Source organism: Globicephala melas, chromosome 1 (assembly GCF_963455315.2).
Source record: "Globicephala melas chromosome 1, mGloMel1.2, whole genome shotgun sequence".
Classification (NCBI taxonomy): Eukaryota; Metazoa; Chordata; class Mammalia; order Artiodactyla; family Delphinidae; genus Globicephala; species Globicephala melas.
This window is the reverse complement of record NC_083314.1, coordinates 8,984,845-9,009,827: the sequence shown is the minus strand read 5'-3', so window position 1 is coordinate 9,009,827 and position 24,983 is coordinate 8,984,845. Positions and strand designations below refer to the sequence as shown.

The 24,983-nt window shown below is 38.7% G+C and overlaps 1 protein-coding gene across 1 annotated transcript in view; it reads right to left on the bottom strand.

Moving 5' to 3' along the window:
• LOC115867756 (uncharacterized) overlaps positions 1-24,983 on the bottom strand; it is a 303,449-nt gene that overhangs the window by 245,140 nt on the left and 33,326 nt on the right. Inside the window, exons 5-7 of the mRNA XM_060289897.1 lie at positions 16,779-16,885; positions 15,300-15,452; positions 4,569-4,720 (exon numbers count right to left, since the gene is read on the bottom strand). The gene's annotated coding sequence lies outside the window, so the exon portion shown is untranslated. The remainder of the gene's footprint in view (positions 1-4,568; positions 4,721-15,299; positions 15,453-16,778; positions 16,886-24,983) is intronic.

Genomic DNA, 24,983 nt, shown 5'->3' with positions numbered 1-24,983 from the left:
TGCCACGTACGGTCCTAATTCTTTGCTCCTCTTTGCAGCAAACTCCTGAAAACTCTGTCTATATCCGTCATCTCATTTTCCCACCTCTTATCTCTCTTTCTGTCTTAAATCCGTTACTAACTTCATCCCCACTACTCCTCTAAAAACAATTCTACTCAACATCGCCAATAACCCAGTAGTTTAATCCACCTGGCATCTCTCAGTCCTCACGTTACTTAACACAAGTGATGACTCTCTCCTCCTTGGAATATTTAATTTCCCTTGGCTTCCAGGACACAAACTCTCTTGGCTTCCTCCTCCTTCACAGCCAGACTTTCTCAAGTTCCTTCATGCATTCCTCCTCATCTCTCCGACCTCTTAGCCTCGAGAACATCTCCTTATCTTTACTCACTCCCTTAGTGACATTTTTGAACACTAGCCACATGCTGTCAACTCCCAGATATTTATCTCCCTCCCAAGCCTCTTTCCAGACTTTTATATCCAACTTCCTACTCAACATCTTCACCTGTATATCTACAAGGTGTCTCAAATCTAGTACGACTAACAACGAGCATCACTTCCAAACCCTTTTTCCCTCCCCGCAAACCCTCATCCCTACTGATGGCAACTCTATGCTTCCAACTGCTCCATCCAAAAATATGGCACCATCCTTGATGCCTGTTTTCCTCTCGTACTCCATGCCCAACCCATTGTTGTCTTTTTCTGACAGCTTAGAGAAGCTAAGTGACTTGCCCAAGATTCCTCAGCTAGCAAGTGACTGCTGAGATTCAAATCCACTTCTCTCCAGCACTAGATAGAGCCTAGCTTGAATATTAGCCTGAAAATGAGTCATCCAGCTAACCACTAGAACAGACAAAGAATACATATGAACAATACACTACTTAATAATGAAGTGATCACTGAAGAAATCAAAGAGGAAATCAAAAAATACCTAGAAACAAATGACAATGGAGACACAACGACCCAAAACCTATGGGATGCAGCAAAAGCAGTTCTAAGGGGGAAGTTTATAGCAATACAAGCCCACCTTAAGAAGCAGGAAACATCTCGAATAAACAACCTAACCTTGCACCTCAAGCAATTAGAGAAAGAAGAACAAAAAAACCCCAAAGCTAGCAGAAGGAAAGAAATCATAAAAATCAGATCAGAAATAAATGAAAAAGAAATGAAGGAAACAACAGCAAAGATCAATAAAACTAAAAGCTGGTTCTTTGAGAAGATAAACAAAATAGATAAACCACTAGCCAGACTCATCAAGAAAAAAAGGGAGAAGACTCAAATCAATAGAATTAGAAATGAAAAAGGAGAGGTAACAACTAACACTGCAGAAATAAAAGAGATCATGAGAGATTACTACAAGCAACTCTATGCCAATAAAATGGACAACCTGGAAGAAATGGACAAATTCTTAGAAATGCACAACCTTCCAAGCCTGAACTGGGAAGAAATAGAAAATATGAACAGACCAATCACAAGCACTGAAATTGAAACTGTGATTGAAAATCTTCCAACAAACAAAAGCCCAGGACCAGATGGCTTCACAGGCGAATTCTATCAAACATTTAGAGAAGAGCTAACACCTATCCTTCTCAAACTCTTCCAAAATATAGCAGAGGGAGGAACACTCCCAAACTCATTCTACGAGGCCACCATCACCTTGATACCAAAACCAGACAAGGATGTCACAAAGAAAGAAAACTACAGGCCAATATCACTGATGAACATAGATGCAAAAATCCTCAACAAAATACTAGCAAACATAATCCAACAGCACATTAAAAGGACCATAAACCATGATCAAGTGGGGTTTATTCCAGGAATGCAAGGATTCTTCAATATACGCAAATCTATCAATGTGATAAACCATATTAACAAATTGAAGGAGAAAAACCATATGATCATCTCAATAGATGCAGAGAAAGCTTTCGACAAAATTCAACACCCATTTATGATAAAAACCCTGCAGAAAGTAGGCATAGAGGGAACTTTCCTAAACATAATAAAGGCCATATATGACAAGCCCACAGCAAACATCATTCTCAATGGTGAAAAACGGAAAGCATTTCCACTAAGATCAGGAACAAGACAAGGTTGCCCACTCTCACCACTCTTATTCAACATAGTTTTGGAAGTTTTAGCCACAACAATCAGAGAAGAAAAGGAAATAAAAGGAATCCAAATCGGAAAAGAAGAAGTAAAGCTGTCACTGTTTGCAGATGACATGATACTATACATAGAGAATCCTAAAGATGCTACCAGAAAACTACTAGAGCTAATCAGTGATTTTGGTAAAGTAGCAGGATACAAAATTAATGCACAGAAATCTCTGGCATTCCTATATACTAATGATGAAAAATCTGAAAGTGAAATCAAGAAAACACTCCCATTTACCATCGCAACAAAAAGAATAAAATATCTAGGAATAAACCTACCTAAGGAGACAAAAGACCTGTATGCAGAAAATTATAAGACACTGATGAAAGAAATTAAAGATGATACAAATAGATGGAGAGATATACCATGTTCTTGGATTGCAAGAATCAACATTGTGAAAATGACTCTACTACCCAAAGCAATCTACAGATTCAATGCAATCCCTATCAAACTACCACTGGCATTTTTCACAGAACTAGAACAAAAAATTTTGCAATGTGTATGGAAACACAAAAGATCCCGAATAGCCAAAGCAATCTTGAGAACGAAAAAAAGAAATGGAGGAATCAGGCTCCCTGACTTCAGACTATACTACAAAGCTACAGTTATCAAGACGGTATGGTACTGGCACAAAAACAGAAAGATAGATCAATGGAACAGGATAGAAAGCCCAGAGATAAACCCACACACATATGGACACCTTATCTTTGATAAAGGTGGCAGGAATATACAGTGGAGAAAGGACAGCCTCTTCAATAAGTGGTGCTGGGAAAACTGGACAGGTACATGTAAAAGTATGAGATTAGATCACTCCCTAACACCATACACAAAAATAAACTCAAAATGGATTAAAGACCTAAATGTAAGGCCAGAAACTATCAAACTCTTAGAGGAAAACATAGGCAGAACACTCTATGACATAAATCACAGCAAGATCCTTTCTGACCCACCTCCTAGAGTAATGGAAATAAAAACAAAAATAAACAAATGGGACCTAATGAAACTTCAAAGCTTTTGCACAGCAAAGGAAACCATAAACAAGACCAAAAGACAACGCTCAAAATGGGAAAGAATATTTGCAAATGACAAAGGATTAATCTCCAAAATTTATAAGCAGCTCATGCAGCTCAGTAACAAAAAAACAAACAACCCAATCCAAAAATGGGCAGAAGACCTAAATAGACATTTCTCCAAAGAAGATATACAGACTGCCAACAAACACATGAAAGAATGCTCAACATCATTAATCATTAGAGAAATGCAAATCAAAACTACAATGAGATATCATCTCACACCAGTCAGAATGGCCATCATCAAAAAATCTAGAAACAATAAATGCTGGAGAGGGTGTGGAGAAAAGGGAACCCTCTTGCACTGCTGGTGGGAATGTGAATTGGTTCAGCCACTATGGAGAACAGTATGGAGGTTCCTTAAAAACTACAAATAGAACTACCATATGACCCAGCAATCCCACTACTGGGCATATACCCTGAGAAAACCATAATTCAAAAAGAGGCACATACCAAAATGTTCATTGCAGCTCTATTTACAATAGCCTGGAGATGGAAACAACCTAAGTGTCCATCATCGGATGAATGGATAAAGAAGATGTGGCACATATATACAATGGAATATTACTCAGCCATAAAAAGAAACGAAATTGAGCTATTTGTAATGAGGTGGATAGACCTAGAGTCTGTCATACAGAGTGAAGTAAGTCAGAAAGAAAAAGACAAATACCGTATGCTAACACATATATATGGAATTTAAGAAAAAAAAATGTCATGAAGAACCTTGGGGTAAGGCAGGAATAAAGACACAGACCTCCTAGAGAACGGACTTGAGGTTATGGGGAGGGGGTAGGGTGAGCTGTGACAAGGCGAGAGAGAGTCATGGACATATACTCATTAACAAACGTAGTAAGGTAGATAGCTAGTGGGAAGCAGCCGCATGGCACAGGGATATTGGCTCGGTGCTTTGTGACAGCCTGGAGGGGTGGGATAGGGAGGGTGGGAGGGAGGGAGACGCAAGAGGGAAGACATATGGGAACATATGTTTATGTATGACTGATTCACTTTGTTGTGGGGCAGGGGCTGACGCACTGTTGTAGAGCAATTATACCCCAATAAAGATGTAAAAAAAAAAAAAGAATACATATGGTGTATGCAAATATTCCAAAGATTCTCTGTGCGGTAACCCTACACTAATACATTGTGTTTAATACATTACACTTTCCCAGCTGGTAGAGGAAATCTGTTCTGCAGTTTTGTCAGCACACTGATGGAAGGACAATTTATCAAATATTTAATAGGGACTTCTTCTGCTCTCTGTGTTTAGATCAAATCACCACACACAAAACCTTCCTTAACACATTTGCCCAGAATTCAGACGAGCAGATGTTCCAATGCCCTTACCAGAAACGACTGTCAGAGATATCCTCTGATCCTCCTTACTCTGACTCACTCTCCTTTCACATGGCTTTCTGAGTTTGGCAATCGTCGACAGATTTACAGAGCTGCAGGAAGATGCCGATGACCCCATTTCATTCTTCCTTCCCTCTGTAATTCTGGAACACAAGCATTATCAGACTGTCTCAAAGATGTTATCTGTCTAAACTGTTTTGATTCTTTGCCCCCAATGTTTTTGTTCCACATACTCTACATGATGTCAGCACCTATCATTTTCAGAAAAGGGCTTGGAGAAGCCACTTAGTTCACTGGGCATAAACATTGTTTACAAGCACTATAATGGGTCAGTTCCTTTAAAAGAGATGCTTCCAGAGTCCTTGGTGTCCTCCCGAAAGTTTCTGCAGCGTTTTCATTTTAAATCCCAGTATGCAGCTTTTTGATCCTTTAGGCTTTCAGGAGACAGTGGACTATATCTTTTAGGGATGGCGTGGGATATTGGGAGAATAAGTTTAAAGACCAGTTATTTTCATGACTCAGAATTCTTTCTCATATGATAACTTGCAAATAGTGGCAATATTTATGTTATGGTTTTTAAATAATCTAACAATTTCTCCATTCCCCCACTAAGAGAAACTGTCATCTCTACTTTTTCCTTGTGCTTTCAACTTGCTCATGCACGCCTGAGAACAATATTTCACTGTTAAAGCCACATGGGTGTGGCTGCTAGTTTTTACTCTCCTGTGTGTGGAAGGAGTCAGAGCCAATAAATCCTTAAAGCTGCTGCTAAAAGAAAATCAGTCGTAAGAACCTCAATCTATGCACACTCTCCTCTTAAGTTCTCCCATCACTGGTTGCACTCAGTAGTACCTACTGCCATGGTCACCATCAGTTATTAACAATACATAAAACACAGGATAAACTCTTACCAAAAACTTGGATTAAGAACAGGAACTGGCCCAAATATTTCAGGGTACATTTATTAAACATTAAATGTGTAGGCAATCAGAACTGTTAAATAATCTGTGGCTATCCAGCCAATACACCTAAAACACTGTCTTTATCCATCCACAGGACCACACTGAAAACTGCAGAGTGCTGGCTGCTTCATGTTTCAAGTCTCAAATCTTCCATCCTCATCAAGGTCCTTACTGGAAGCATCTCTGTCATTCATTCCTCCCACAGGCTTGCTTTCACATGTGGCTCACACTGAAGCTCGGAGCCAGGCAAAGAACTTCCTCTGAATCACTCCAGCATAAGTGCTATTGACGTGCAACCCTGTGAGAAGCTACAGGCCACACAGAAGCCATTAGCCACTTCTCATCTTCCTTGTTCTGTCTTTAAACACTTGGCAATCCTATTCGAGAGGAGGCTGCTTCCCCCTGCCACAATCTCCTTTTCTATTTTTCCTTATGGCACATTTCTGAGACGGTCCTCGAGAACTCCTCTTTAGTATATCTTTATATTTCAGTCTGTTATATACCAAGATGCTTTTGCTCATCAAATTCTAAATGGGACGTGGTAAGTATAATGTCTAACAGCAGTGACAAAAATGGAAGAAAGTTTTGGTTGGTCTATAGTCTAATGACCATGGAGATTCCAATTTTATAAAATACAGCAAAACAGAGAATTCCTAAAGAAAAGTACTTAATAAGGAAATAGAATGAACAAAACAGAGAACCTAAATTACTATTGTGGGGCAACAGATAAAGTTTAGAACTGGACTAAAGTCACCCAACACCACAGACCTCAGAATGTGGGACTCAAAGTCTACTGGAGAAAAGTCAGTTCAGATGTGCACAGAGTTTAAGACCCCAACTGCTTTTTATTATATTTTGATGTTTGACATTATTAGAACATCTCTCATCACTGAAGTGCTCTTGATAAAGAGTTCAGGTGTTTCAACTGGTGACTTAGGCTCAATGGAAGACCTAGATTCTCATAAGGAGAGCCTGGCTGTAGGTAGCATATGGATCTGACACAGCTAATACAGCATGTGGACATGCCTTGGGATTAATGACTGAGACTGTAACAATAAAACAAATGCTGTAACGTTGGGGAGCCAGAGCACAGGGACTTGGGGCAAACAAAGCTGGGCCTAACCCTAGGCACCGAGTTTGCTTTTCCCTACATTCTGAGAAGCTACAGTCTGATCAGAAGAGATATCACTGCTGCTGTAAATAAGGATGGCATGGAATCTCCTGTTTTCATGGCAACGCCAAACGGCAGGGACTGCACATTCTCCAAGAAGAGAAACTCTGTTAGTTGCAACAAGAATCTCATTTCTGTACCAAAGCATAAATCATTGAAAACCTACTCAAACCATGCTTCCATAACAGCAGTTTAAATCTCCAATTACAGAAAGAATTGTATAAGCATAAAAAAAAAACCTCTAAATAAAAAGATAAAAGCTACTGCTTAAAATTTCTTTCTATAGGAGGAACTATTATTTAAACTCGTAGTAAAAGGATAAAATTTCCTAACTTAAAATTCAAATGGGCTCAGAAACAGCAGATTAAAGCTCCACAATCAACTTGATGTACCTTGCATCTGTGGAATACATAAATAGACAATGAATCGTCCCAAATTGAGGAGCCGTGTGGATGAAAGGCTCTTGGTGCTGCAGCCAGGAGTCAGTGCTGTGCCTCTGAGGTGGGACAGCCAACTTCAGGACACTGGTCCACAAGAGACCTCCCAGCTCCACATAATATCAAAAGGCGAAAATCTCCCAGAGATCTCCATCTCAACACCAAAATCCAGCTTCACTCAACAACCAGCAAGCTACAGTGCTGGACATCCTATGCCAAACAACTAGCAAGACAAGAACACAACCCCACCAATTAGCAGAGGCTGCCTAATATCATAATAAATCCACAGGCACCCCAAAACACACCACCAGACGTGGACCTGCGACCAGAAAGACAAGATCCAGCCTCATCCACCAGAACACAGGCACTAGTCCCCTCCACCAGGAAGCCTACACAACCCACTGAACCAACCTTAGCCACTGGGAACAGACACCAAAAACAACGGGAACTACGAACCTGCAGCCTGCAAAAAGGAGACCCCAAACACAGTAAGATAAGCAAAATGAGAAGACAGAAAAACACACAGCAGATCAAGGAGCAAGGTAAAAACCCACCAGACCTAATAAATGAAGAGGAAATAGGCAGTCTACTTGAAAAAGAATTCAGAATAATGATAGTAAAGATGATCCAAAATCTTGGAAATAAAATAGAGAATATGCAAGAAACATTTAACAAGGATCTAGAAGAACTAAAGATGAAACAAACAATGACGAACAACACAATAAATGAAATTAAAAATACTCTAGATGGGATCACAATAGCAGAATAACTGAGGCAGAAGAACAGATAAGTGACCTGGAAGATAAAATAGTTGAAATAACTACTGCAGAGCAGAATAAAGAAAAAAGAATGAAAAGAACTGAGGACAGTCTCAGAGACCTCTGGGACAACATTAAACGTACCAACATCCAAATTATAGGGGTTCCAGAAGAAGAAGAGAAAAAGAAAGGGACTGAGAAAATATATGAAGGGATTATAGTGGAAAACTTCCCAAATATGGGAAAGGAAATAGTTAATCAAGTCCAGGAAGCACAGAGAGTCCCATACAGGATAATATCAAGAAGTAATACGCCAAGACACATATTAATCAAACTGTCAAAAATTAAATACAAAGAAAACATATTAAAAGCAGCAAGGGAAAAACAACAAATAACACACAAGGGAATCCCCATAAGGTTAACAGCTGATCTTTCAGCAGAAACTCTGCAAGCCAAAAGGGACTGGCAGGACATATATAAAGTGATGAAGGAGAAAAACCTGCAACCAAGATTACTCTACCCAGCAAGGATCTCATTCAGATTTAATGGAGAAATTAAAACCTTTACAGACAAGCAAAAGCTGAGAGAGTTCAGCACCACCAAACCAGCTTTAAAACAAATGCTAAAGGAACTTCTCTATGCAAGAAACACAAGAGAAGGAAAAGACCTACAATAACGAACCCAAAACAATTAAGAAAATGGTAATAGGAACATACATATCGATAATTACCTTAAAAGTAAATGGACTAAATGCTCCCACCAAAAGACACAGATTGGCTGAATGGATACAAAAACAAGACACATATATATGCTGTCTACAAGAGACCCACTTCAGACCTAGGGACACATACAGCCTGAAAGTGAGGGGATGGAAAAAGATATTCCATGCAAATGGAAATCAAAAGAAAGCTGGAGTAGCAATTCTCATATCAGACAAAATAGACTTTAAAATAAAGACTATTAGAGGAGACAAAGAAGGACACTACATAATGATCAAGGGATCGATCCAAGAAGAAGATATAACAACTGTAAATATTTATGCACACAACATAGGAGCACCTCAATACATAAGGCAAATACTAACAGCCATAAAAGGGGAAATCGACAGTAACACATTCATAGTAGGGGACTTTAACACCCCACTTTCAAAAATGGACAGATCATCCAAAATGAAAATAAATAAGGAAATACAAGCTTTAAATGATACATTAAAGAAGATGGACTTAATTGATATTTATAGGACATTCAACCAAAAACAACAGAATACACATTTTTCTCAAGTGCTCATGGAACATTCTCCAGGATAGATCATATCTTGGGTCACAAATCAAGCCTTGGTAAATTTAAGAAAATTGAAATTGTATCAAGTATCTTTTCCGACCACAACACTATGAGACTAGATATCACTTACAGGAAAAGATCTGTAAAAAATACAAACACATGGAGGCTAAACAATACACTACTTAATAACGAAGTGATCACTGAAAAATCAAAGAGGAAATAAAAAAATACCTAGAAACAAATGACAATGGAGACACGATGACCCAAAACCTATGGGATGCAGCAAAAGCAGTTCTAAGAGGGAAGTTTAGAGCAATAAAATCCTACCTTAAGAAACAGGAAATATCTCGAATAAACAACCTAACCTTGCACCTCAAGCAATTAGAGAAAGAAGAACAAAAAAACCCCAAAGTTAGCAGAAGGAAAGAAATCATAAAAATCAGATCAGAAATAAATGAAAAAGAAATGACAGAAACAAAAGCAAAGATCAATAAAACTAAAAGCTGGTTCTTTGAGAAGATAAACAAAATTGATAAACCATTAGCCATACTCATCAAGAAAAAAGGGAGAAGACTTCAATCAATAGAATTAGAAATGAAAAAGGAGAAGTAACAACTGACACTGCAGAAATACAAAAGATCATGAGAGATTACTACAAGCAACTCTATGCCAATAAAATGGACAACCTGGAAGAAATGGACAAATTCTTAGAAATGCACAACCTTCCAAGCCTGAACTGGGAAGAAATAGAAAATATGAACAGACCAATCACAAGCACTGAAATTGAAACTGTGATTGAAAATCTTCCAACAAACAAAAGCCCAGGACCAGATGGCTTCACAGGCGAATTCTATCAAACATTTAGAGAAGAGCTAATAACACCCATCCTTCTCAAACACTTCCAAAATATAGTAGAGGGAGGAATACTCCCAAACTCATTCTACGAGGCCACCATCACCTTGATACCAAAACCAGACAAGGATGTCACAAAGAAAGAAAACTACAGGCCAATATCACTGATGAACATAGATGCAAAAATCCTCCACAAAATACTAGCAAACAGAATCCAACAGCACATTAAAAGGATCATACACCACGATCAAGTGGGGTTTATTCTAGGAATGCAAGGATTCTTCAATATACACATATCAATCAACGTGATACACCATATTAACAAATTGAAGGAGAAAAACCATATGATCATCTCAATAGATACAGAGAAAGCTTTCCACAAAATTCAACACCCATTTATGATAAAAACCCTGCAGAAAGTAGGCACAGAGGGAACTTTCCTCAAATAATAAAGGCCATATATGACAAACCCACAGCCAACATCATTCTCAATGGTGAAAAACGGAAAGCATTTCCACTAAGATCAGGAACAAGACAAGGTTGCCCACTCTCACCACTCTTATTCAACATAGCTTGGGAAGTTTTAGCCACAGCAATCAGAGAAAAAGAGGAAATAAAAGGAATCCAAATCAGAAAAGAAGAAGTAAAGCTGTCACTGTTTGCAGATGACATGATCCTATACATAGAGAATCCTAAAGATGCTACCAGAAAACTACTAGAGCTAATCAATGAATCTGGTAAAGTAGCAGGATACAAAATTAACGCACAGAAATCTCTGGCATTCCTATACACTAATGATGAAAAATCTGAAAGTGAAATCAAGAAAACACTCCCATTTACCACTGCAACAAAAAGAATAAAATATCTAGGAATAAACCTACCTAAGGAGACAAAAGACCTGTATGCAGAAAATTATAAGACACTGATGAAAGAAATTAAAGATGATACAAATAGATGGAGAGATATACCATGTTCTTGGATTGCAAGAATCAACATTGTGAAAATGACTCTACTACCCAAAGCAATCTACAGACTCAATGCAATCCCTATCAAACTACCACTGGCATTTTTCACAGAACTAGAACAAAAAATTTTGCAATTTGTATGGAAACATAAAAGACCCCGAATAGCCAAAGCAATCTTGAGAACGAAAAATGAAGCTGAAGGAATCAGGCTCCCTGACTTCAGACTATACTACAAAGCTACAGTAATCAAGACAGTATGGTACTGGCACAAAAACAGAAAGATAGATCAATGGAACAGGATAGAAAGCCCAGAGATAAACTCACGCACATATGGTCACCTTATCTTTGATAAAGGAGGCAGGAATGTACAGTGGAGAAAGGACAGCCTCTTCAATAAGTGGTGCTGGGAAAACTGGGCAGGTACATGTAAAAGTTTGAGATTAGATCACTCCCTAACACCATACACAAAAATAAACTCAAAATGGATTAAAGACCTAAATGTAAGGCCAGAAACTATCAAACTCTTAGAGGAAAACATAGGCAAAACACTCTATGACATAAATCACAGCAAGATCCTTTTTGACCCACCTCCTAGAGAAATAGAAATAAAAACAAAAATAAACAAATGGGACCTAATGAAATTTCAAAGCTTTTGCACAACAAAGGAAACCATAAACAAGACCAAAAGACAACCCTCAGAATGGGAGGAAATGTTTGCAGATGAAGCAACTGACAAAGGATTAATCTCCAAAATTTATAAGCAGCTCATGCAGCTCAATAACAAAAAAACAAACAACCCAATCCAAAAATGGGCAGAAGACCTAAATAGATATTTCCTCAAAGAAGATATACAGACTGCCAACAAACACATGAAAGAATGCTCAACATCATTAATCATTAGAGAAATGCAAATCAAAACTACAATGAGATATCATCTCACACCAGTCAGAATGGCCATCATCAAAAAATCTCGAAACAGTAAATGCTGGAGAGGGTGTGGAGAAAAGGGAACCCTCTTGCACTGCTGGTGGGAATGTATATTGATACAGCCACTGTGGAGAACAGTATGGAGGTTCCTTAAAAAACTACAAATAGAACTACCATATGACCCAGCAATCCCACTACTGGGCATATACCCTGAGAAAACCATAATTCAAAAAGAGTCATGTACCACAATGTTCATTGCAGCTCTATTTACAATAGCCCGGAGATGGAAACAACCTATGTGTCCATCATCGGATGAATGGATAAAGAAGATGTGGCACATATATACAATGGAATATACCCAGCCATAAAAAGAAACGAAATTGAGCTATTTGTAATGAGGTGGATAGACCTAGAGTCTGTCATACAGAGTGAAGTAAGTCAGAAAGAGAAAAACAAACACCATATGCTAACACATATATATGAAATCTAAGAAGAAAAAAAATGTCATGAAGAACCTAGGGGTAAGACAGGAATAAAGGCACAGACCTACTAGAGAATGGACTTGAGGATATGGGAAGGGGGAAGGGTAAGCTGTGACAAAGCGAGAGAGTGGCATGGACATATATACACTACCAAACGTAAGGTATATAGCTAGTGGGAAGCAGCCGCATAGCACAGGGAGATCAGCTCAGTGCTTTGTGACCGCCTGGAGGGGTGGGATAGGGAGGGTGGGAGGGAGGGAGACGCAAGAGGGAAGAGATATGGGAACATATGTATATGTATAACTGATTCACTTTGTTATAAAGCAGAAACTAACACACCATTGTAAAGCAATTATGCTCTAATAAAGATGTAAAAAAAAAAAAAAAAGGTGAGGAACCCAGCAGGATGACCTCACACCAAAGGGCCCAAATCATAAAAAGCTGAGGAACCCAGCAATATAAAAAAAAGTCAAATGGAAGGATAATTGTCATCTTATCTACAAATAATACTTTCTTGTACCTGTTGCCATGATCATATGTTAATCTGTAGACAATGTATAAATATCAAATCATAAATCAACTTCCTTATGTGGAAAAAAAAAATACTAAGAGAAACTATACTAAGAGTAGTGATTTTTCCAGGATTTTCTAACTAGGTAGAAGGACAGGACAAATTCTAAGGCATTGCTAATTTTCAAATCTATGCATTAGGCACAAACTTATTAATTTATGTATGCCATGCATTCGTTTCTTAGAAGTCTTTCCCCAACCGAAGGCCTTCCCTTAACTTTGAGACAGAAGCATTTCCTACTTTGAGACAGAAGCATTTCCTACTTTGCCCATTGGTTACAGGATCCCTTGAAACACCATGCATCACTACTAGGCTCAGTAGTAGCTATAGGAAATGTCACAGAATTTTCTAATTTGGGGTGACCTAAATGCTCAATTATTAATATGCAGTAGCTGTTTGCTACATGGGACAGTACTTGGCCTGTTGCCCCAGGTCTCAGTGTTTAGATTCAGTACCATCAATGTAACTTGCAAATACAAAGTACTTCCAACTGTCACATGCTCCCTCCTCCACACCCACTTTCTAGCTTGAGGTCCCTGATATTGACATCAATTCACACAGACTGTGCAAAAATGGTTACTTTTTATTCCCTCTTAAAAGAATGTTGAAGTGACACATATATATCAACTTATATATATCATAACACATATATATGAGGAAGTGGATACATGCTCAAGGTCATGAAGAGTATTTATGGCCACAGATGCTGCCCATAAGAGCTGAATGTAAATCGTCAACAAAACATACTGAAGAGACTCCAGCCCTGCATAGATATACATTATGATTATTATTTATATTTATACTGTATATTTTATATATATTATTTAATATGGTAAAAAATACCCATGAAGTCTGATGGACACAACCTTAACCAAAGGATCAAGGTTATGATCACAGGATTTAAGCCACACTAATGTCATGTGGCCCCTGATATAGTGCAACGAGAAGAACACCTCACCTTCGGTGTTTTTTGCAAAAATCCATAATCCCAGTGTAATCATAAGAAAACATCAGACAAACCTAAAATGAGGGACCCTTTACAAAATGCCAAACCAGAACTCTTTAAAATTTGTCTCAAGGTCATGAATGGCAAGGAAAGACTAAGTAACTGTCACAGACTGGAAAAGGCTTAGGAGACCACGGTTAATGCAGTATGTTAGGCTGGGTTGGATACTGACAGCAAAAGGACATATGTGGGAAAAGTGGTAAAATCCAGATGAAGTCTGTAGTTTAGTTAATAACACTGTATTAGTGTTAATTATTCCTTTGTTTTGACAAAATGCACTGTGATTGGGTAAGATGTTAACACTAAGTAATGCTGGATGAGGAACACACTGAAACTTTCTTCTATCTTTGTAACCTTTCTGAAAATCTAAAATTTCCCCCCCCAAAAAAAGTTACTTAAAAAAATATCATTAACATATTACTAAATGTTACTAAATGCCAGCCACAGAGACCAAGAAATAATATGTATGTTAATCTCCTCAAATTCACACAAGAAAATGTTGCAAATCTGGCACCTAAGACTTAAGATTCTTCTCGCCTTCCTTATAGACAGCTGGATGTAATTAACGATAACCACCTGTACTCCAGCAACCTATCTTTAAATTCTAATAACTTAGCTAAAATTAAGCATATTCCAAACAGAATAAAATAAAAAATGAAAAATTCCCAAATTTCTTAAAACCCCAACTGACTGCCTGGTTTCTCAATCTTTCAACGTATTTTATAAAATGAAAGGGCTACTTTTAATTTTTCTTTAAATTTTCTCTTTTTGCTCACCTAATAAAACCAATCTTTCCTTTTCCTTTTAGTTTTCTTATATAAATTTTAATGGAGCATCAAATTTGACAAGGCACATTTCACTTCTAAGAACTATTTATCTAGCTTACAAATTGAATGTTTAATATGTTTTGTCTCACAGTATGACGCCACTTTTGTCAAAAGGGTGTGTGTTTGAGTCTAGAGATAGTAGTCTGGAGAGACACACGTCAACAGCGGTATGACAGACAGCAAGCTGACCTCCAAAGATCCACACTCTCCTTCTCTAGGGTTAAGTTGCTGCCGGAAAGTGATGATCTAATTTCCAAGCCCCCTTTCTTCTAAGTGAAGCTATGTTACTAGTTTGGGGTCATATAATGTGAATGTGTATCATTTCTAGGCCAAAGAGTTTAATCATGTGCTTCCTCCATGCTCTCTTTGCTTTGCATGATAATCTTGAAGGCATACTCTACAGCAAAGTAATTATTTGAAAGCAAAGTTACAAAACAGTAAGAAAACTGACACATTATTAATTTTATATTAAATATCACTCACCCTATTTCTGTGTAAGGATAGGCTATCCACTTCAATATAAGTCTTGCACACGATGTTCTACACATATATTTTTGTATATTTATTGAAAACAATCCGTGTATAAATGGACCCACACAATTCAAACCCATGTTGTTCAAGGGACAACTGTAGGTCCTGCATGGAGAAAAAAAGAACAAATTACTTAATCTTTCAATCCCAATAATCTTCCTCTTACGTCTTGTGACTTTGAAAAAGTTACCTCTTCCTACCAGATAAAAAATGTTTTCCTCTTTAGGATAAAGTTATCTGGAAACGCTAATAAGTATTCTGCTATGTTTTAGATCCAGTATCACAAATACAGTATCCCAGGGCAGATGTACACGTCATTTTAAAAATATTACCTAGATGCATGACAACCAAAAGTCAAAAGGATGTAAAGATTCCAGCAGATGTGAGAACTTAGAAAAATTAAAAGTCATAGAAACAATGAGCACCTTTAACCTGGGGATATTCATTATTTTGTTTATATGTCCACAGCATACTCTAAAAACAATCATATATTAAAACGAAAGCAAAACCGACAAATAAAACTATGCCTTTGACCCCACAAATATTTCATTATTTTATGCCTTTTAGCTCAGTCATAACGACATAACAGCCGTGGCACAGACGTGCAATTCTCCCCTATTACCTACATGCTTCTTCACAGTTCTGGTCCTGCTAGAGATAGGTATGCTATATTACTAGCTTTGACCAAAAATTGTGAGAAGTAGTGTGTGTCACTGCCAGGCCCAGGCAGTGAAAAATCCCAGAGGGATACTACACAGATTTTTATCCCCTGCCTCCGTGAATGGAAAACTAGTGTTGAGATGACAGAGTCAAGATGGAACCTCGAATCACTGCTTAAAGTGAGCTGCCTTGGAGACCTGGCAGGCACACTGAAGGCTTTTATATAATAACACACTGAGATTTCTGAGTTGGTTTGTTACTGAGGCATAGCCCAGCCTGCCTAACACAGCACCTCCCAACTTTCTCCCTCCTTTGAATTCCATAGCATTTCAATCCATTTACTACAAAGGTACTTACCTCTAAGTAAGCTTTGGGCACTGTTATTTAAGCAAAGTCTTTGCTTAGTCTAACTCAAAGACTTTCAGTGAGACAAGTATATTCTTGAGACCTCTCATTCATTGCCTTACAGAAAGCATGGTATAAAAGAATGAATCTTAAAAAAATAACTGCACATCACAGACTAGTATTTAAATTCATGAACATAAAAGAGACACTGACAATGTTCATCTATAGGAAACAAAACAGAAATGAGAGAACTAACTAATTGTATCTTTTTTTTCTCTGTCAGCCATAGTGAAGAGGCCTAAATGTCATTTGCTCATTTACTGCGATACATATCAGAAGTACCAGAAATCAGCTTCTTCGCATTAAAAAAAAAAGTGATAAGATAAAAATATCTTAGATTTACATATTAAAAACAACAGCACTCACTGCCAAGAAGGACTGCGGATAAGGCAGAATCTTCTCAATTATAATCAGTAGAACAGGGGAAGATGTTAGTGTAATTTCACCCGGCATCTAAATCCACTGGGGTAAGTCTATAAATACAAACATGTAAGTTAATTACTAAATGACTCACTTAGCTAAACAAGTCAGTATGTTCAGAATCTAAGTTACCCAGCTCTGCACTGCCTCAGTGAAGCTGAAGTGGCTGTAATGGAAGCACGCTCAGGTTTCCCAGGACAACCAAAACCAGTGCTTGCCCATCATTTGATGGATTCCTAACAAAATATAAACCCGATTTAAAATCAGGGTCCAGGGCTTCCCTGGTGGCGCACTGGTTGGGAGTCCGCCTGCCGATGCAGGGGACGTGGGTTTGTGCCCCGGTCTGGGAGGATCCCACGTGCCGCGGAGCGGCTGGGCCCGTGAGCCATGGCCTCTGAGCCTGCGCGTCCGGAGCCTGTGCTCTGCAACGGGAGAGGCCACAGCAGTGAGAGGCCCGCATACCGCAAAAAAAAAAAAATCAGGGCCCAGCAAAAATCTATGACACATATATTCAGATGTACATAAGACTACACTTTCCAGGTCAGCACCTTTTCACAACATATATTCCTAAAGATCTAACTACATGCCTCCTTTAGCACACAGAAGGGTTGCGCTTAACTACGTGCATTAGAGCAGTGATTTTTCAGGGACTTCCCGGGCGGTGCAGTGGTTAAGACTCCATGCTTCCAATGTAGGGGACCCAGGTTCGATCCTCAGTCAGGGAACTAGATCCCACATGCATGCCACAACTAAGAGTTCGCATGCCACAACTAAAGACCCAACACGACCAAATAAATAAATAAATAAGAACAGTGATTTTCAGGATGGAGCAGGGAGTGAGACAGTAGAAGGTGAGAGAAGGCGTATTAGAATAACCAAGGGAGGATTTTTCAAACCAGGTCACATGCCCGCCCCAGTCACCCTGGGCACCTGACAAGCCCTTAGAGTCTCAGGCCCTGTGGGGTTTGGGGAACAGGCGTACAGGCTGTAAGGGCCTCAAGGGTCCTGCTCTATCCTCACACCTTCCCCCATCTGGAACTCCTGAAATGAAGACAGATACGTTTCTTTTTCTGTAAGATTTTTTAAAGGTGGACTCCTGAGAGAATAAATTCAAACAAAATACCCAGCAGAACAGTCTCAATGTTCCGGTGGAGACTGAACCAAATCTTTCCTGAGCACCTCCTTCACACTTTTCGTCATCTCGGAGAAAAACAGCATGTTCCAACTTTCTCACTTATGCTCACGTTTTAGGAAACAGAATGTCTCACAATACTGAACAGAACTGGAGGGATTATACTAAAATCTCTCAATGATGGCTTCATAGAGTTTTAATGCAAATGTAAAATTTAATAGCATGGTCCAAATATAATGCTCTGTATCCTCCCAAAATTTCTTTTCTTCACAAAATTTTATTCTTTCACTGAAACAAATTAATACATACCTATGGTGCGCTGTGTAATATCAAAATTTGTCAGAAATATTTAACTAATTCTATTTGATTGAATTGTGTAATTTGACTCTTGGGCTTCAAATCCTACTGATTCAACTTCAAAAATACCTTAAATTATACTTCTCCCCATCTCTACTACTGCAGAAATAAATCCAACTCATCAGCTCTCTCAGGAGAGCATCATTTTCAGACTACTTACCCATCAGACTATATCGTAAGATTTATTGCCCTCTAACCCAAATCTCATCGTGCTGGGGTAGGTTAAAACCTATTGTTGCTTCTGCATGACCTTAAAGACAAAGTCTAAGCTTCTTAACTTTGCAAAAACCTTTCACAAGCTTTAAACTCAATTCATGCAGCTCCCCACTGTGTAGTATTTTGGGTCTTATTATACTCATTAGATATTTTAAATTATTCCTGAATACATCATAACTTTTCTTTGACTTCACGTATGACATCTACTACGCTTAGAATGCCCTCTCCCAACTTCTTTACTAAAAAAATAAAAATAACTTTTCCTACTGGTCCTTCAAGAACCGACTCAAATTATACTCTCTCCTCAAAGTGTTTTGGTTGTCAGATGAGTGTAGTAAGTTACTCTAAAACAGGGCCACTGTCAAAACAAGAAACATTTATTATATCATAGTTTCTGTGGTCAGGAATTTGGACGGAGCTTAGCTGGTGGTTCCAACACAGGGCATCTCACGCAGTCAGGACACTGACTGGGGCTGCAGGGATCTGAAGCCTGACTGGGCTGGAGGATCCCCTTCCATGATGGCTCCTGCATATGGCTACTGGCAAAACCCCTTGTTGGCTGCTGGCAGGATGCCTCAGCTCCTCACAATGTGCACCTCTTTATAGGGCGGCTTCAGTGTTGTGATTACATGGCAGCTGGCCTAGATGAGAAACTTGCCGGGGCGGGGGGTGGGGGGGGGGGCGAGGACAGGGAGAGAGCGTGCACGCAAGGAGAAAACTAGTGTCTTTTATCTATTTGGCCATGTTCTATTCATTGGAAGTGAATCACTAAGTCCTGATAATGCTCAAGAAATGTCTCCACCTTTGCAGGGAGGATTGTCAAAGAATTTTGACATACTTTAAAACAATCACAAAAGGTTTCCAAAATTTCTCCAGAAAGCCAGCTATTCCTTCCTCCGTATTCCCCTAGTATTTTTTCTACCTGTACTGCAAAACTGACCATATGGTATACGGAATTCACCTGAAAAGACATTGTGGGGCTTTAATACATAAACAGTAAACTTCTACTTTGATATTTCCATATGTTTAAATCCCGAGACTCCTAAAATTAGATTACTAAAAAAATAATATAGGGATAACTGGCTAGTCATTTGGGAGGAGAAAGCTGTAACTCTATATTAATCTTTATATAAAAATAAATTCCAAGTTAAGGAGTTAAAGAATTTCAATTTTTAAATAAAACTACACATGTACCAGGGAAAAATATGAACAAATATTTTTATCATCTTGGAGTAGAAAAGGCCTTCTTGAGAATAACATAAGAGCCCAAACTCATAAGAAACTGATAAAGATGACTAGTTAAATAGTAAAACAGCTGTATAGAAGAACAAAAGATCTAAACAAAAAGAAAATATGCAAAAGACAAACAGGGAAATATTAGTAACATACATATGATAAACAAAAAACGAATTTTCTTAATATACACAGAGTTCTTATAATAAGGAAAAGTGGACAGATGAGCAAAGGGACTTCCATTTCAAGAAAGCAGAGCACAGGCTACAATCTCCACATCCTATAACAAATCCTAAAATTTATAAAATAATTTTTAAGTGAAATTATACCAGAGATCACACATATACAAGTGATACACACACACATTTCTCTCTCACATAAAAGCGCACAGGCAGAGTACAGGGACAGTAGGGCAGTTCTACCAAAGTCTTCATTAAATCAGGTTCCCTGCAGCTCCCACTGTGTGGCTGTAACTCTTGTGTCTCAGATGTCAGATCTCCAGCCTCTACATCTCCATTCAAGGAAGTATCCAAAAAGAAGCCACTGACTGAAGAAAGTTTCTAAAAACCACCATATGCAGTTGTGCTTACATCTCTTTGACTAGAACTTTGTCATAAGACCACATCTAAGCCAAAGAGGTTTGGGGATATAGTCTTCATTGTTTATGTTCACATACCCAGCTAAAAATCAGGGATTCTATCTTTCCAAGAGAAGAGGAAGCATACATATTTGGAAATATGAGCGGCCTCTGAATTCACTAAAAGTCAAAGATATGACAGAAACAGATTTAAGAAAAACCTCAGTATAAAACATTTCTGAAAGTTAGAATTGAAAGACATGAAGACTGAGATCATTAGAACCATTCTATAGAAAATGTCCATGACTTATATATACTACCAGATGTAAAATAGATAGCTAGTGGGAAGCAGCCACACAGTACAGGGAGATCAGCTCAGAGCTTTGTGACCACCTAGAGGGGTGGGATAGGGAGGGTGGGAGGCAGATGCAAGAGGGAGGGGATACGGGGATATACGTATGCATATAGCTGATTCACTTTGTTATAAAGCAGAAATTAACACACCATTGTAAAGCAATTATACTCCAATAAAGATGTTAAAAAAAAAAAAAAGAAAACGTCCACGAGCTCCTGGTACTAAGCCTTGGAGCTGCCCCAGTTCTTTACCTTTCCACAATTTAATCACTTACTCTTTAGATTGTAAGATGTACCCCAATATCAAACCAATGGATGATGATGCTTTTCTCTCCCTTAAATTAGCCAGAATCAGTTCCTGCTGTTCACAACAAAAATAATCTCAAGCAATATATTTCAAGATATTTATTGCAAAATCTTCAGTCAAATGCACGTGCATGTACACACACACACACACACACACAAAACGGACGTGTCTCTTGCGAAATAAAGGCTGGATTGTGTAGCTTATTAGCAACTATCTATCTCAACAATAAAGGGCAGATTTCTCTCCATCTCATTCCATCTTTCTGAATATCACCTCAGGGGTTCAATAGAGATTCCAAAATATTTAAGGCTAATTCATTTTGAATTTCATGTTTTAAATGCAGATCCAATTATATTATTTCCCTACTTAAAACTCTGGGATTAATCTCTATCATTTTTCAGGAAAAAGTCCCAACTCCTTATGATGACATAGAAATCTCTCTATAACCTGGCCACACACTATTCTCCAACCTCTTCTGTGTTCTTCTGTGCAATCTCTTAGTTAACGCAATTATTTATTGACAACCTACTGTGTGCTGGCCACTGTTCTAGATGCTAGATATACAGTCAGGAATGATATTTAAAATATCTAGGGAGATTGGTTCAAGATGGCGGAGTAGAAGGACGTGCTCCCACTCCCTCTCGCAAGAGCACCGGAATCATAACTAACTGCTGAAAAATCATCAACAGGAAGACACTGAAACTCACCAAAAAAGATACCCCACATCCAAAGACAAAGGAGAAGCCACAATGAGACGGCAGGAGGGGCGCAATCACAATAAAATCAAATTCCGTAACTTCTGGGTGGGTGACTTGCAAACAGGAGAACACTTATACCACAGAAGTCCACCCACTGGAGTGAAGGTTCTGAGCCCCATGTCAGGCTTCCCAACCTGGGGGTCCGGCAATAGGAGGATGAATTCCTAGAGAATCAGACTTTGAAGGCTAGTGGGATTTGACTGCAGGACTTCAACAGGACTGAGGGAAACAGAGACTCCACTCTTGGAGGGCACCCACAAAGTACTGTGTGCATCAGGACCCAGGGGAGGGAGCAGTGACCCCACAGGAGACTGAACCAGACCTACCTGTTAGTGTTGGAGGGTCTCCTGCAGAGGCAAGGGGTGGCTGTGGCTCACTGTGGGGACGAGGACACTGGCAGCAGAAGTTCTGGGATGTACTCCTTGGCGTGAGCCCTCCCAGAGTCCGCCATTAGCCCCATAAAAGAGCTGGGTAGGCTCCAGTGTTGGGTGGCCTCAGGCCAAACAACTAACAGGGAGGGAACTCAGCCCCACCCATCAGCAGACAAGAGGATTAAAGTTTTACTGAGCTCTGCCCACCAGAGCAACACCCAGCTCTACCCACCACCAGTCCCTCCCATCAGGAAGCTTGAATAAGCCTCTTAGATAGACTCATCCACCAGACGGCAGACAGCAGAAGCAAGAAGAACTACAATCCTGCAGCCTGTGGAACAAAAACCACATTCACAGAAAGATAGACAAGATGAAAAGGCAGAGGGCTATGTACCAGATGAAGGAACAAGATAAAATCCCAGAAAAACAACTAAATGAAGTGGAGATAGGCAACCTTCCAGAAAAAGAATTCAGAATAATGAGAGTGAAGATGATCCAGGACCTCAGAAAAAGAATGGAGGCTAAGATCGAGAAGATGCAAGAAATGTTTAACAAAGATCTAGGAGAATTAAAGAACAAACACCGAGAAGAATTAAAAAACAAACAAACAGAGATGAACAATACAACAACTGAAATGAAAAATACACTAGAAGGAATCAATAACAGAATAACTGAGGCAGAAGAACGGATAAGTGACCTGGAAGACAGAATGGTGAAATTCACTGCCATGGGACAGATTAGAAAGAAAAGAAATGAAGACAGCTTAAGAGACCTCTAGGACAACAGTAAATGCACCAACATTCACATTACAGGGGTCCCAGAAGGACAAGACAGACAGAAAGGACCCAAGAAAATATATGAAGAGATCAGTCGAAAACTTCCCTAACATGGGAAAGGAAATAGCCACTCAAGTCCAGGAAGTGCAGGGAGTCCCATACAGGATAAACCCAAGGAGAAACACGTCGAGACACATAGTAATCAAATTGACAAAAATTAAAGACAAAGAAAAATTATTGAAAGCAACAAGGGAAAAACGACAAATAACATACAAGGAAACTCCCATAAGGTTAACAGCTGATTTCTCAGCAGAAACTCTACAAGCCAGAAGGGAGTGGCATGACATATTGAAAGTGATGAAAGGGAAGAAACTACAACCAAGATTACTCTACCTGGCAAGGATCTCACCACCACCAAACCAGCTTCACAAAAAATGCTAAAGGAACTTCTCTAAGTGGGAAACACAAAAAAAGAAAAGGACCTACAAAAACAAACCCATAACAACTAAGAAAATGGTAATAGGAACATAAATATCGATAATTACCTTAAGCGTGAATGGATTAAATGCTCCAACCAAAAGATGCAGGCTCACTGAATGGATACAAAAACAAGACCCATGTATATGCCATCTACAAGAGACCCTCTTCAGACCTAGGGACACATACAGCCTGAAAGTGAGGGGATGGAAAAAGATATTCCATGCAAATGGAAATCAAAAGAAAGCTGGAGTAGCAATTCTCATATCAGACAAAATAGACTTTAAAATAAAGACTATTACAAAAGATAAAGAAGGACACTACATAATGATCAAGGGATCAATCCAAGAAGAAGATATAACAATTATAAATATATATGCACCCAACATAGAAGCACCTCAAAACATAGGGCAACTGCTAACAGCAATAAAAGAGGAAATCGACAGTAACACAATAATAGTGGAGGACTTTAACACCTCACTTACACCAGTGTACAGATCAACCAAACAGAAAATTAATAAGGAAACACAAGCGTTAAATGACACAACAGACCAGATGGATTTAATTGATATTTATAGGACATTCCATCCAAAAACAGCAGATTACACTTTCTTCTCAAGTGCGCACGGAACATTCTCCGGGATAGATCACATCTTGGGTCACAAACCAAGCCTCGGTAAATTTAAGAAAATTGAAATCATATCAAGCATCTTTTCCGACAACAACACTATGAGATTAGAAATAAAATACAGGGGGAGAAAATGTAAAAAACACAAACACATGGAGGCTAAACAATATGTTACTAAATAACCAAGAGATCAAAGAAATCAAAGAGGAAATCAAAAAATACCTGAAGACAAATGACAATGAAAACACGATGATCCAAAACCTATGGGATGCAGCACAAGCAGTTCTAAAAGGGAAGTTTATAGCTATACAAGCCTACCTCAAGAAACAAGAAAAATCTCAAGTAAACAATCTAAACTTACACCTAAAGGAACTAGAGAAAGAAAAACAAACAAATCCCAAAGTTAGCAGAAGGAAAGAAATCATAAAGATCAGAGCAGAAATAAATGAAATAGAAACAAAGAAAACAATGGCAAAGATCAATAAAACTAAAAGCTGGTTCTTTGAGAAGATAAACAAAATTGATAAACCATTAGCCAGATTCATCAAGAAAAAGAGGGAGAGGACTCAAATCAATGAAATTAGAAATGAAAAAAGAGAAGTTACAACAGACACTGCAGAAATACAAAGCATCCTAAGAGACTGCTACAAGCAATTCTATGCCAATAAAATGGACAACCTGGAAGAAATGGACAAATTCTTAGAAAGGTATAACTTTCCAAGACTGAGCCAGGAAGAAACAGAAAATATGAACAGACCAATCACAAGCACTGAAATTGAAACTGTGATTGAAAATCTTCCAACAAACAAAAGTCCAGGACCCGATGGCTTCACAGGTGAATTCTATCAAACATTGAGAGAAGAGCTAACACCCAGCCTTCTCAAACTCTTCCAAAAAATTGCAGAGGAAGGAACATGCCCAAACTCATTCTATGAGGCCACCATCACTCTGATACCAAAATCAGA